This window comes from Amblyomma mixtum, chromosome 1 (assembly GCF_055824585.1).
Source record: "Amblyomma mixtum isolate Tamu chromosome 1, ASM5582458v1, whole genome shotgun sequence".
Classification (NCBI taxonomy): Eukaryota; Metazoa; Arthropoda; class Arachnida; order Ixodida; family Ixodidae; genus Amblyomma; species Amblyomma mixtum.
Genome location: NC_143012.1, coordinates 142,949,756 through 142,964,524, shown reverse-complemented (window position 1 = coordinate 142,964,524; position 14,769 = coordinate 142,949,756).

Below are 14,769 nucleotides of genomic sequence, written 5' to 3'. Positions count from 1 at the left end.
CGGCCTGACGAAATACACTATTCAATGTTGGCCCATGTCCCCGAGCCTGCTATAGGGACACTTTTGAAAATTTTTAGCAAAATATTGACACTAGGGAGAATACCTGAAGCTTGGAAGAAAGCTATAATTGTACCGTTTCTTAAATCTGAAAAACCACCAACCTCCCCAAGCAGTTATAGACCAACAGGCCTTACGAGTTTCTTAGCCAAATCCTTCGAAAGTGAGCTTAATATAAGATTGAATTTTGTTCTTGAATCGCGTCAACTCCTTGATATCCATCAATGCGGTTATAAAAAAGGATGCTCAACGACCGACCATCTTGTTTGCCTTGAAAATACTGTGCGCGAAGCTTTTATACACAAACAAGACTGCCTAGCCGTATTTTTTTATCTGGAGAAAGCATACGACACAACATGGAGGTTTGGGATTCTTCGCGATCTTGCTGAACTTGGCATCCGCGGCAGGATGTTAAGCTGTCTAAATGATTTCCTGTCGAACCGCAAATTTCAAGTACGCTTGGGATCAACCCTTTCCAGGAACTTCATTCAAGAGAACGGGGTTCGTCAATGGTGTGTTTTAAGCACAACACTCTTTGTTGTAAAAATGAATTCCATAAGCAAAATAATTTCGAAGTTCATTATGTATTCTGTCTATGTCGATGATCTCCAAATAGCCTCCATGTCCAACAACGTAGCAACCTATGAGAGACAAATACAGCTAACAACAAAACTGGCTTCATGGGCAGACAAAAATGGATTCTAATTCTCCACACAGAAAACAGTGGGTGTCCTGTTCTCACTAAAACGAGGCCTACAATTCAACCCCACATTACATCTGAACAATACCGAACTACCTATACAGAGTGAACCAAAATTTCTAGGCATTACCTTTGACAAAAAACTAACTTTCCTATCTCATATTAATGGTTTCAAAAAGAAAGCCTCTCGATTCTTGAACATGCTAAGGTACTCTCTCGAAAACACTGGGGTTTCAATAGGACCTGTCTTTTACAAATTTTTCGCTCTGTATTGCGCTCTACCTTAGATTATGGTTGTATAGTGTACGGGTCAGTGAGACCGTCGTATCTTAAACGACAGGATCCAGTACATAACTTAGGTTTACGTCCCTCCACTGGTGCATACAGGACATCACCCATTAACAGTCTGCATGGAGAAACTAACGAACCATCACTTACACACAGAAGAGCCATGCTCACATGCTCGTGCATCCTAAAAATCCGGCCACTGCAGAAACATCCATGTTACCCTATAGCCACAATGTGCTCATCTAGAATACTCTTTAACAACAAACCGCAAGCTACCAGACCACTACTACTGCGATTTGAAGAGATGTGCCAGGATCTCGGCGTTCTAAACACATTGCCTGGTATTGCGCAAAGACGAAATCCACTGCCACCATGGTACAATTTCCCTACAGTCTGCGATTTCACCCTTACACAGTTCCATAAAAAACAAACTCCACAACAATATATTACAAGAATTTCTTGCACTTGAGGAAAAGTACACAACTTTCACAGCATTTTACACAGACGGTTAAAAAAAACAGATCTCTATGTTGGAAGCGCAGTGGCACAAGGGGACTGGAATGAAATTTATTTATTTATTTATTTCGTGTACCCTCAGGGCCAGAGGCATTATAGAGGGGAGTGGTTACAAAAATTTCAGAAAAAAAAATGTACAGTGCAGCAAACTAATTAGTAATACAAAAATGATTGCTCCTAGTTATACATTATTAGCTGTTGGGTTCTTGGTGTGCTGGTTAATAGTACATAATGCACAAAATACAGCGCAGCAATACAGTGAAAAACAAACAAACAAAACGCTCGTACAAAAAACAACAAGAATATAGAATTAAAAAAAAATATGATGCTTCTACTTATACAAAGATTTCTAATGCTGTTTTGAAGCGTTGGTTGTCAGTAATGGTAGCGGTAGATGCAGGAAGGTGATTCCACACAGCAGCTGTGCGCGGAAGAAATGACTGAAACATGGCATTGGTTTTGCAAAATGGAATTCCGACTTTGTTATTGTGATCTAGCCTTGATGAAATGTATTGGGGAGGGGAGATCAGTTCGTGGCGAAGTGAAGGATGATAAAATATTTTGTGAAAAAGTGAGAGTCTAAGAGCTTTACGGCGAGATGCTAAAGATGGCAGGCTGAGATTTAATTTCATTGCAGAGATGCTGGCAGTTCGGTTATAATTACATACAATAAAACGAGCAGAATTATTCTGGACCATTTCTAATGAGTGAATTAGGTTTTGTTGAAAGGGATCCCACACTGCTGCAGCATACTGTAGCTTTGAGCGGACCAGTGTCTTATATAGAAGTAGTTTTAGGGAAGAAGGTGCCTTAGAGAAATTACGTTTTAGATATCCCAGCATGCGATTAGCATTATTAATTACGTAAGAAGTGTGAATGGACCAAGTGAGGTTGGTTTGGTTTGGTTTATGGGGTTTAACGTCCCAAAGCGACTAAGGCTAAGAGAGACGCCGTAGTGGAGGGCTCCGGAAATTTCGACCACCTGGGGTTCTTTAACGTGCACTGACATCGCACAGTACACGGGCCTCAAGAATTTCTCCTCTAAAGAAATTCTAGCCGCCGCGGCCGGGATCGAACGCGCGTCTTTCGGGTCAGCAGTCGAGCACCATAACCGCTGAGCCACCGCGGCGGCCAAGTGAGGTTGCTAGTAATATGGATACCAAGATATTTGTAAGAATAAACAGAATCTAGAGGGACATTATTAAGGTGATAGGAAGGTAGCTGGCCGGAAGTTCTTGACACACGCAGAAATTTACATTTTTTGATGTTTAATTCCATTCACCATGATTGGCACCAAATACAGATAGCGTTAAGGTCTGCTTGAAGAGAAGATATGTCATCGTCGCAAATTATTTCCCTGTAGTTGACGCAATCATCTGCGAATACATGAATGTAAGAGGAAACACAAGAGGGTAGATCATGAATGCAAATTAAAAAAAGTAGAGGACCAAGTACCGACCCTTGAGGTACACCGGACAGTACTTTACTTGGCTGCGAGGTTGAGTCATTAGCAGAAACAAATTGCGAACGGTTAAAAAGAAAGGATTCGATCCAAGCAAGCAGTTTGGGATCAATGTTAAGTTGATGTAACTTGAACATTAGAAGGTAATGGCATACTTTATCAAATGCTTTCGAGAAATCTAAAAATATACAGTCGGCAAGTGAACAGCGGTCAAGGATGACGTTTAGCTGATGCGTGAATGATACTAGTTGTGTTTCACATGAATAAGTCTTGCGGAAGCCATGTTGCGATGGTGAGAAAAATGAATTAGATTCGAGAAAGCTAGCTTGATTTGAGGCAAGGACATGTTCTAGAATTTTACATGGGATGCAAGTGAGCGAGATAGGCCGGTAGTTAAAAGGACAATGCTTGTCACCTGATTTATGGAGTGGGATCACCTTCCCTACCTTCCATTCAGCCGGCAAAGAACTTTTATCGAGCGACTGCTGGAATATCTTTGTTAGAAAAATGGAAGAATAACAGCTCGTGTTTTTCAGAAATTTCGCGTTGATTAAATCGTGCCCAGGAGCGGAAGATGGTTTTAGAGATGAAATTATTGATTCGACGCGTTCTGCTTCAATGGTTATGGGAAACATTGCTGGATAAACATTGTTGTGCGTAGATTGGAGCGTAATATTGGTAGTTGAAGAAAAGTTGCGCAGGAAAACTTCGTTAAGTACAGACGCACATTCATTAGCTGGAATAACTATGGAAGAGCTGTCAATCAAGGTTATCATGTCATAGTAAGGATTCCGCAGTGTACATCCATCTTCACTGTCGAATGTCACGCCACCATTCTAGCCGTTAAAAAAATAGTAAATGAGAACCTCGCCAACAGTATTGTATATACAGACTCACTAAGTGTACTTCGAGCTCTCCACTCAAGAAATGCAATCAGTCCACTACTTGGTGACCTCATACACAAAAAAACAACAGCCATATCTCAAGGACAAAACATAAAACTCTGCTGGGTACTACGTCATATTGGAATTCAAGGCAACGAGAGAGCAGACTTGTGTGCTGCTAAAGCCCGTTGCAAGCAAATAAACAAAGTAAACATACCCGGTTAATGATTCCATGCACCTAGTACTCCGTAAAATAAGGAAAAAATGGCAGTTAACTTGGAACAATGAAGAAAATAACAAACTACAGTTGATAAAGCCAGTTTTAAATGAATGGAAGTCTTGCACACACCAGGAACGTTTTAAGGAAGTAATTCTCTGCCGGCTTCGTATAGGACATACACATCTTACTCATAACTTTCTATTGACAAAACAAGCAAAACTCTTTGTGACAAGTGCGGAGAGGAAATAACAGTAAAACACATTTTACTCTCATGTACAAAAGTAGAAAAACTAAGGAAAAGTATTTTACAGTTTTATAATTATTACATTCCTTTGCACCCGATGTTATTGCTGGGAGAAGATGCAATTGTTAATAGAGCTTGCGTGTTCGGTTTTGTAAGAGAAGCAGGACTGCTCAAGAGTCTAAATTTTCATCCACTGCCTCACTTTACTTTAAGATGCACTTCAGCCACCTTCGCATTCCTGAGAAAGGGACTGAAGTTCTTGTTTGGTTGGTTGGGAGGCTCAACGCCCTTGCCCAGCCAATGATGGCCGCGGAGCCTACCTGACCTTTTTAAAGCTTTTATCATTAGCCATTTATAAAACGTTTTCCTCTATCGTCACTAGATAACACATACCAATGTTATAGCCTCTCTACACCGCCGATTATTTTAATATTCCTATAAAATTCTGCACACGACAATTGCGTCATACCCTGAGCTTGGCGTATAATGGCCTCAGTTGCCTGTGTGCCATAAAACCCAAGAAACAAACAACGAAAACCATAAAGTATGGTGGACAAAAGACTGTAAAGAAGCTAAAAAGCAACAAAATAGAGCTTGGGGTAAATTCCGTAGGTATCCGACACCTGAAAATCTCTTAAATTTTAAAAAGGCACAAGCTAAAGCTCGCAGTGCCGAGAAAGCTTCATGGCAGAATTATGTTTCAAATATCAACAGTAAAATCACATAAAAAAAAATGTGGGAGCAGTTTCGAAAATTAAACGGCAACTTTTCACCATTCAGAATTTCGTTTTTAACAACACCCGGCACACAAACAAGCATAGAGGAACAGGCAGTATTATTGGGGGAACATTTCACTGCAGTTTCAAGTTCATCACACTACACGCAGTCCTTTTTAAAATACAAAAACAGCTGAAAAACAGAGGCTTCCAACAAGTGAAGGTGCAAATGAAAAACACAATAGTCTAAATACCCTCCAAGAAATCAATAGAGTACTGTCTGCCGGAAAAAACTGCTCCAGGATCCGACCATATACATTATGAAATGCTTGCACATCTTTCTGAGCCTACTGTAGGAGCACTTTTAATATTCTTTAACACAGTTTGGATGTCAGGGAAAATACCTGAAGCCTCGAAGAAAGCTTTTATTGTACAGTTTCTTAAACCTAGTAAAACCCCAACCTCTCCTAGCAGTTTTAGACCTATAGCCTTAACCAGTTGTCTCGCCAAATCCTTTGAAAGTGTCCTTAACACAAGATTAACTTTTGTTCTTCAAACCTGCGAACTTCTTGATATCCATCAGTGTGGATTTAAAAAGGGATGCTCCGCTACAGATCACTTAGTCCGGCTTGAAGATACTGTTACAGAAGCTTTTATACAAAAACATTGTCTTAGCGTTCTTTTTGATTTAGAAAAAAGCATATTATAGAACCTGGAGGTTCGGGATTCTTCAGGACATAGTTGAACTTGGCATCCGTGGCAGAATGCTGAACTCCATTAAAGACTTTTTATCTAACCGTTCATTTAATGCCCGTCTAGGCTCAACCCTTTCGAGGGATTTTATTGAGGAAGTTGGAGTGCCTCAAGGATGTATTTTAAGCCGAACTCTTTTTATTGTAAAAATGAATTCTCTTAACAATATAATACGAAGGTCCGTTATGTATTCACTTTATGTAGACGACCTCCAGATAGATTACACATCCTCCAACATATCCATATGTGAAAGACAAATACAGCTGACAATAAATAAACTGTCAACATGGGCAGACAGAAATGGTTTCCGGTTTTCACCACATAAAACAGTGGCCATTCCGTTTTCACTCAAACGAGGCTTACAGGCAGACCCCACCCTACACCTGAACGAAATAGATTTACCCGTAAAAAATGGACATAAATTTCTAGGCATAACATTTGACAGAAAACTCACTTTCCTGCCTCATATTAACCCGTTAAAAAAGGCAACTTCCCTATCACTGAACCTACTCAAAGTCCTTTCGCATAAACACTGTGGTTCTGACAGGGCAAGCCTTCTAAAAATTTATCGTTCTGTGGTACGATCCTCATTAGACTATGGTAGTATAATATATGGTTCAGCAAGGCCATCGTACTTGAAGCGACTTGACCCAGTGTACAATTTAGGTTTACGTCTTTCAACTGGTCCTTATAGGACATCGCCTATAAGCAGTCTTTATGTTGAAAGTAATGAACCATCACTTACAGACAGACAAATCATGCGCACACGCTCATACATTCTAAAATCCGTTCCCTACCGAAACATATCTGTTATAAAATAGTTACAAAGTGTCCATCCAGAACACTTTATAATAACAAACCACAAACTACCAGGCCACTCCTCCTGCGTTTTGAAGAGTTGTGCCAGAGTCTTGGCGTACTGAACACATTACCTAACACTGCGCTCAGAGGAGAGCCACTACCTCCATGGTACAACTTTCCTGCAATATGCGACTTCACTCTTACACAGTTTTACAAAACGCAAATCCCACAACAACATGTAGTACAAGAATTTCTTGCAGTCGAGGTAAAATACAATGGTTTTACGTACTTTTATACGGACGGTTCAAAAACAGATGCCTACGTAGGAAGCGCAGTAGTACGGGGTCATAAGAAATAATCAGACTTCCACAGTGTGCATCAATTTTCACAGCTGAATGTTATGCTGTAGGCTTAACCGTTAAAAAAGTATTAAATGAAAACCTCAGAAACAGTATAGTTTACACAGACTCCGTTAGTTTACTTACAGCTCTCCATTCTAGAAATGCAATTACCCCGATGCTTGGTGACATCATACACAACATAGCAAAAGTTATAGCTCAAGGAAAAAACAAAACTTTGTTGGGTGCCGAGTCACGTCGGAATTAAAGGCAACGCGAGAGCAGACCTCTGCGCTGCACAGGCTCGTGACAAGCAAATAACGAAAGTAGATATTCCCTTTAAAGATTGCATGAACTCGGTACTTTGTGAAATAAAGAAAAAATGGCAGTGTGCCTGGGACAATGAAGCCAACAACAAACTGCACTTCATAAAACCAGTTTTGGGAGAATGGAAATCCTGCACCCACCAAGAACGCTTCAAAGAAGTCATTATTTCTCGTCTTCGTATAGGACACACGCACCTGACACACAATTTCCTACTGACAAAAAAAGATCAACCTATTTGCGAGGAATGCGGAGTTGAAGTTACGATTAACCACATTTTATTCTCTTGTACGAAATTGGAAATATTAAGGAAAAAGTACTTTACGCAATTTTATAACGAATACATCCCTTTTCATCCTAAACTGCTTTTAGGAGATATTGCGATTGTTGATATATCACATGTTTTTAGTTTTCTTAAAGAATCAGGATTTCTTAAGTGTCTCTAAATGTGTTTTACCCACTGGTCTGTTTTAATTCTAATGCACCTCGGCCACTTTCTCACTCCTGAGAAGACGGCTGAGGTCCCTAATCCATCGGTTGGTGACCTCGAGATCCTTGCACAGCCAAGGATGGCTGCTGAGGTTACCGACCCTCTTTAAAGCTTTTACCATAAGTCACTTCTAAAATTTTGTCTTATATTTTTCTAGGTTCCATGAATTAACTTTTTGGCCCTTTACACCGCCGTTCATTTAGTCTTTTGTATAACATCCTATATAAAACAATTTTCTATACCCTGAGCTAGGGGCATGATAGCCTTAGTTGCTTTGCGCCATTAAACACAACACAACACAACACACAACACTACATTCCTTTGCACCCGATGTTATTGCTGGGAGAAGATGCAATTGTTAACAGAGCTTGCGTTTTCGGTTTTGTAAGAGAAGCAGGTCTGCTCAACAGTCTATAAATTTTCATCGACTGCCTCACTTTACTTTAAGATGCACTTCAGCCACCTTCGCATTCCTGAGAAAGGGACTGAAGTTTTTGTTTGGTTGGTTGGGAGGCTCAACGTCCTTGTCCAGCCAAGGATGGCCGCGGAGACTACGTGACCTTTTTAAAGCTTTTATCTTTAGCCATTTATAAAACTTTTTCCTCTGTCGTCACTAGATAACATAAACCAATGTTATAGGCTCTCTACACCGCCGATTATTTTAATATTTCTATAAATTTCTGCGCACGACAATTGCCTGAGCTTGGCGCATGATGGCCTCAGTTGCCTATGTGCCATAAAACCCAAGAAACAAACAAACAAAACAATAAAGTATGGTGAACAAAAGACTAAAGAAGCTAAAAAGCAACAAATTAGAGCTTGGGGTAAATTCCGTATGTATCCGACACATGAAAATTTTTGTCATATTACTTTAAATTTTGTTATTTATGTGCTGCACACTGCTGCATGAACTGTATTGGGGAACTGTGACCTCGTCAGGCCTCACCGCCTTTTGTCACAGTTCCCTCTTTCATTTATTTGAAGGAAAATAAACCTCAAACTTCAAACTTGAACTTCAAAATCTCTTAAATTATAAAAACGCAAGAGCTAAAGCTTGCAGTGCCGAGAAAGCTTCATGGCAGAATTATGTTTCAACTATCAACAGTCAAATTACATAAAAAAAAATGTGGGAGCAGTTTCGAAAATTAAACGGCAACTTTTCACCATTCAGAATTTCGTTTTTAACAACACCCGGCATACAAACAAGCATAGAGGAACAGGCAGACATATTGGGGGAACATTTCACTGCAGTTTCAAGTTCATCACACTACACGCAGTCCATTTTAAAATACAAACACAGCTAAAAAACAGAGGCTTCCAACAAGTGAAGGTGCAAATGAAAATTACAATACTCTAAATACCCTCCAAGAAATCAATAGAGTACTGTCTCCCGGAAAAAAAACTGCTCCAGGACCCGACCATATACAATATGAAATGCTTGCACATCTTTCTGAGCCTGCCGTAGGAGCGCTTTTAATATTCTTTAACACAGTTTGGATGTCAGGGAAAATACCTGAAGCCTCGAAGAAAGCTATTATTGTACAGTTTCTTCAACCTAGTACACCGCCAACCTCTCCTAGTAGTTTAGACCTATAGCCTTAACCAGTTGTCTCGCCAAATCCTTTGAAAGTGTCCTTAACACAAGATTAACTTTTGTTCTTCAATCCTGTGAACTTCTTGATATCCATGAGTGTGGATTTAAAAAGGAATGCTCTACTACAGATCACTTAGTCCGGCTTGAAGATACTGTTACAGAAGCTTTTATACAAAAACATTGTCTTAGCGTTCTTTTTGATTTAGAAAAAGCATATTATAGAACCTGGAGGTTCGGGATTCTTCAGGACATAGTTGAACTTGGCATCCGTGGCAGAATGCTGAACTCCATTAAAGACTTTTTATCTAACCGTTCATTTAATGCCCGTCTAGGCTCAACCCTTTCGAGGGATTTTATTGAGGAAGTTGGAGTGCCTCAAGGATGTATTTTAAGCCGAACTCTTTTTATTGTAAAAATGAATTCTCTTAACAATATAATACGAAGGTCCGTTATGTATTCACTTTATGTAGACGACCTCCAGATAGATTACACATCCTCCAACATATCCATATGTGAAAGACAAATACAGCTGACAATAAATAAACTGTCAACATGGGCAGACAGAAATGGTTTCCGGTTTTCACCACATAAAACAGTGGCCATTCCGTTTTCACTCAAACGAGGCTTACAGGCAGACCCCACCCTACACCTGAACGAAATAGATTTACCCGTAAAAAATGGACATAAATTTCTAGGCATAACATTTGACAGAAAACTCACTCTCCTGCCTCATATTAACCCGTTAAAAAAGGCAACTTCCCTATCACTGAACCTACTCAAAGTCCTTTCGCATAAACACTGTGGTTCTGACAGGGCAAGCCTTCTAAAAATTTATCGTTCTGTGGTACGATCCTCATTAGACTATGGTAGTATAATATATGGTTCAGCAAGGCCATCGTACTTGAAGCGACTTGACCCAGTGTACAATTTAGGTTTACGTCTTTCAACTGGTCCTTATAGGACATCGCCTATAAGCAGTCTTTATGTTGAAAGTAATGAACCATCACTTACAGACAGACAAATCATGCGCACACGCTCATACATTCTAAAATCCGTTCCCTACCGAAACATATCTGTTATAAAATAGTTACAAAGTGTCCATCCAGAACACTTTATAATAACAAACCACAAACTACCAGGCCACTCCTCCTGCGTTTTGAAGAGTTGTGCCAGAGTCTTGGCGTACTGAACACATTACCTAACACTGCGCTCAGAGGAGAGCCACTACCTCCATGGTACAACTTTCCTGCAATATGCGACTTCACTCTTACACAGTTTTACAAAACGCAAATCCCACAACAACATGTAGTACAAGAATTTCTTGCAGTCGAGGTAAAATACAATGGTTTTACGTACTTTTATACGGACGGTTCAAAAACAGATGCCTACGTAGGAAGCGCAGTAGTACGGGGTCATAAGAAATAATCAGACTTCCACAGTGTGCATCAATTTTCACAGCTGAATGTTATGCTGTAGGCTTAACCGTTAAAAAAGTATTAAATGAAAACCTCAGAAACAGTATAGTTTACACAGACTCCGTTAGTTTACTTACAGCTCTCCATTCTAGAAATGCAATTACCCCGATGCTTGGTGACATCATACACAACATAGCAAAAGTTATAGCTCAAGGAAAAAACAAAACTTTGTTGGGTGCCGAGTCACGTCGGAATTAAAGGCAACGCGAGAGCAGACCTCTGCGCTGCACAGGCTCGTGACAAGCAAATAACGAAAGTAGATATTCCCTTTAAAGATTGCATGAACTCGGTACTTTGTGAAATAAAGAAAAAATGGCAGTGTGCCTGGGACAATGAAGCCAACAACAAACTGCACTTCATAAAACCAGTTTTGGGAGAATGGAAATCCTGCACCCACCAAGAACGCTTCAAAGAAGTCATTATTTCTCGTCTTCGTATAGGACACACGCACCTGACACACAATTTCCTACTGACAAAAAAAGATCAACCTATTTGCGAGGAATGCGGAGTTGAAGTTACGATTAACCACATTTTATTCTCTTGTACGAAATTGGAAATATTAAGGAAAAAGTACTTTACGCAATTTTATAACGAATACATCCCTTTTCATCCTAAACTGCTTTTAGGAGATATTGCGATTGTTGATATATCACATGTTTTTAGTTTTCTTAAAGAATCAGGATTTCTTAAGTGTCTCTAAATGTGTTTTACCCACTGGTCTGTTTTAATTATAATGCACCTCGGCCACTTTCTCACTCCTGAGAAGACGGCTGAGGTCCCTATTCCATCGGTTGGTGACCTCGAGATCCTTGCACAGCCAAGGATGGCTGCTGAGGTTACCGACCCTCTTTAAAGCTTTTACCATAAGTCACTTCTAAAATTTTGTCTTATATTTTTCTAGGTTCCATGAATTAACTTTTTGGCCCTTTACACCGCCGTTCATTTAGTCTTTTGTATAACATCCTATATAAAACAATTTTCTATACCCTGAGCTAGGGGCATGATAGCCTTAGTTGCTTTGCGCCATTAAACACAACACAACACAACACACAACACTACATTCCTTTGCACCCGATGTTATTGCTGGGAGAAGATGCAATTGTTAACAGAGCTTGCGTTTTCGGTTTTGTAAGAGAAGCAGGTCTGCTCAACAGTCTATAAATTTTCATCGACTGCCTCACTTTACTTTAAGATGCACTTCAGCCACCTTCGCATTCCTGAGAAAGGGACTGAAGTTTTTGTTTGGTTGGTTGGGAGGCTCAACGTCCTTGTCCAGCCAAGGATGGCCGCGGAGACTACGTGACCTTTTTAAAGCTTTTATCTTTAGCCATTTATAAAACTTTTTCCTCTGTCGTCACTAGATAACATAAACCAATGTTATAGGCTCTCTACACCGCCGATTATTTTAATATTTCTATAAATTTCTGCGCACGACAATTGCCTGAGCTTGGCGCATGATGGCCTCAGTTGCCTATGTGCCATAAAACCCAAGAAACAAACAAACAAAACAATAAAGTATGGTGAACAAAAGACTAAAGAAGCTAAAAAGCAACAAATTAGAGCTTGGGGTAAATTCCGTATGTATCCGACACATGAAAATTTTTGTCATATTACTTTAAATTTTGTTATTTATGTGCTGCACACTGCTGCATGAACTGTATTGGGGAACTGTGACCTCGTCAGGCCTCACCGCCTTTTGTCACAGTTCTCTCTTTCATTTATTTGAAGGAAAATAAACCTCAAACTTCAAACTTGAACTTCAAAATCTCTTAAATTATAAAAACGCAAGAGCTAAAGCTTGCAGTGCCGAGAAAGCTTCATGGCAGAATTATGTTTCAACTATCAACAGTCAAATTACATAAAAAAAAATGTGGGAGCAGTTTCGAAAATTAAACGGCAACTTTTCACCATTCAGAATTTCGTTTTTAACAACACCCGGCATACAAACAAGCATAGAGGAACAGGCAGACATATTGGGGGAACATTTCACTGCAGTTTCAAGTTCATCACACTACACGCAGTCCATTTTAAAATACAAACACAGCTAAAAAACAGAGGCTTCCAACAAGTGAAGGTGCAAATGAAAATTACAATACTCTAAATACCCTCCAAGAAATCAATAGAGTACTGTCTCCCGGAAAAAAAACTGCTCCAGGACCCGACCATATACAATATGAAATGCTTGCACATCTTTCTGAGCCTGCCGTAGGAGCGCTTTTAATATTCTTTAACACAGTTTGGATGTCAGGGAAAATACCTGAAGCCTCGAAGAAAGCTATTATTGTACAGTTTCTTCAACCTAGTACACCGCCAACCTCTCCTAGTAGTTTAGACCTATAGCCTTAACCAGTTGTCTCGCCAAATCCTTTGAAAGTGTCCTTAACACAAGATTAACTTTTGTTCTTCAATCCTGTGAACTTCTTGATATCCATGAGTGTGGATTTAAAAAGGAATGCTCTACTACAGATCACTTAGTCCGGCTTGAAGATACTGTTACAGAAGCTTTTATACAGAAACATTGTCTTAGCGTCTTTTTTGATTTAGAAAAAGCATATTATAGAACCTCGAGGTTCGGGATTTTTCAGGACTTAGCTGAACTTGGCATCCGTGGCAGAATGCTGAACTCCATTAAAGACTTTTTGTCTAACCGCTCATTTAATGTCCGCCTAGGCTCAACCCTTTCGAGCCGCCGCGGTGGCTCAATGGTTATGGTGCTCGGCTGCTGACCCGAAAGACGTGGGTTCGATCCCGGCCGCGGCGGTTGAATTTCTTTGGAGGAGAAATCCTAGAGGCCCGTGTGCTGTGCGATGTCAATGCACGTTAAAGAACCCCAGCTGGTCGAAATTTCCGGATCCCTCCACTACGGCGTAACTCGTAGCCTTAGTCGCTTTGGGACGTTAAACCCCATAAACCAACCAACCATCAACCCTTTCGAGGGGTTTCATTTAGGAAAATGGAGTTCCTCAAGGGTGCATTTTAAGCACAACTCTCTTCGTTGTAAAAATTAATTCTATTCGGAAAATAATCCCAATGTCCATTATGTATTCAGGCTTTGTTGATGATCTTCAGATAGCGTGCACATCTTTCAATATATCTACATGCGAACGACAAGTACAGCTTACAATCAACAAAATGGCAACATGGGCAGACAAGAATGGTTTCCTGTTCTCACCACAGAAAACAGTGTCCTGACTTTTTTCACTCAAACGAGGCTTGCACACAAATCCAACATTACACCTAAACCATACCGAACTGCCTGTAAAAAAGGAACACAAATTTTTAGGCACCACTTTCGACAAAAAACTTACTTTCCTGCCTCACATAAACGCACTGAAAAAGAAAGCGTCGCTACCACTGAACAGACTGAAAGTCCTTTCACGCAAACACTGGGCTTCTGATCGGGTATGCCTTCTACAGATTTATCGCTCTGTAGTACGTTCCATTTTAGATTATGGTTGCATAGTGTATACATCAGCAAGGCCGTCGTACTCTAAGAGACTGGATCCTGTGCACAATTTGGGATTGCGTCTTTAAACTGGTGGTTATAGGACATCACCCATAAAAAGCCTGTACGTAGAAACCAATGAACCACCACTTGCAGACAGAAGAACAACGCTCACCTGCTCAAACATTTTAAAGATCCGTTCCCAGCCTAAACACATCTGTTACCCACTCGTTACAAAGTGTCCATCTCGAACACTATTTACCAACAAACCTCTCGCAATCAGGCCACTTCTTCTCCGCTTTGAAGAGAAGTGCCAAGAATTAGACATAATGAACACATTGCCTAATATTGCACGCAAACCTAATCCACTCCCGCCTTGGTATTGCCTACCATCAGTGTGCAACTTCACATTAACACAATTTCGGAAAAAACACACACCGCATGAGCAGATATTACAAGAAT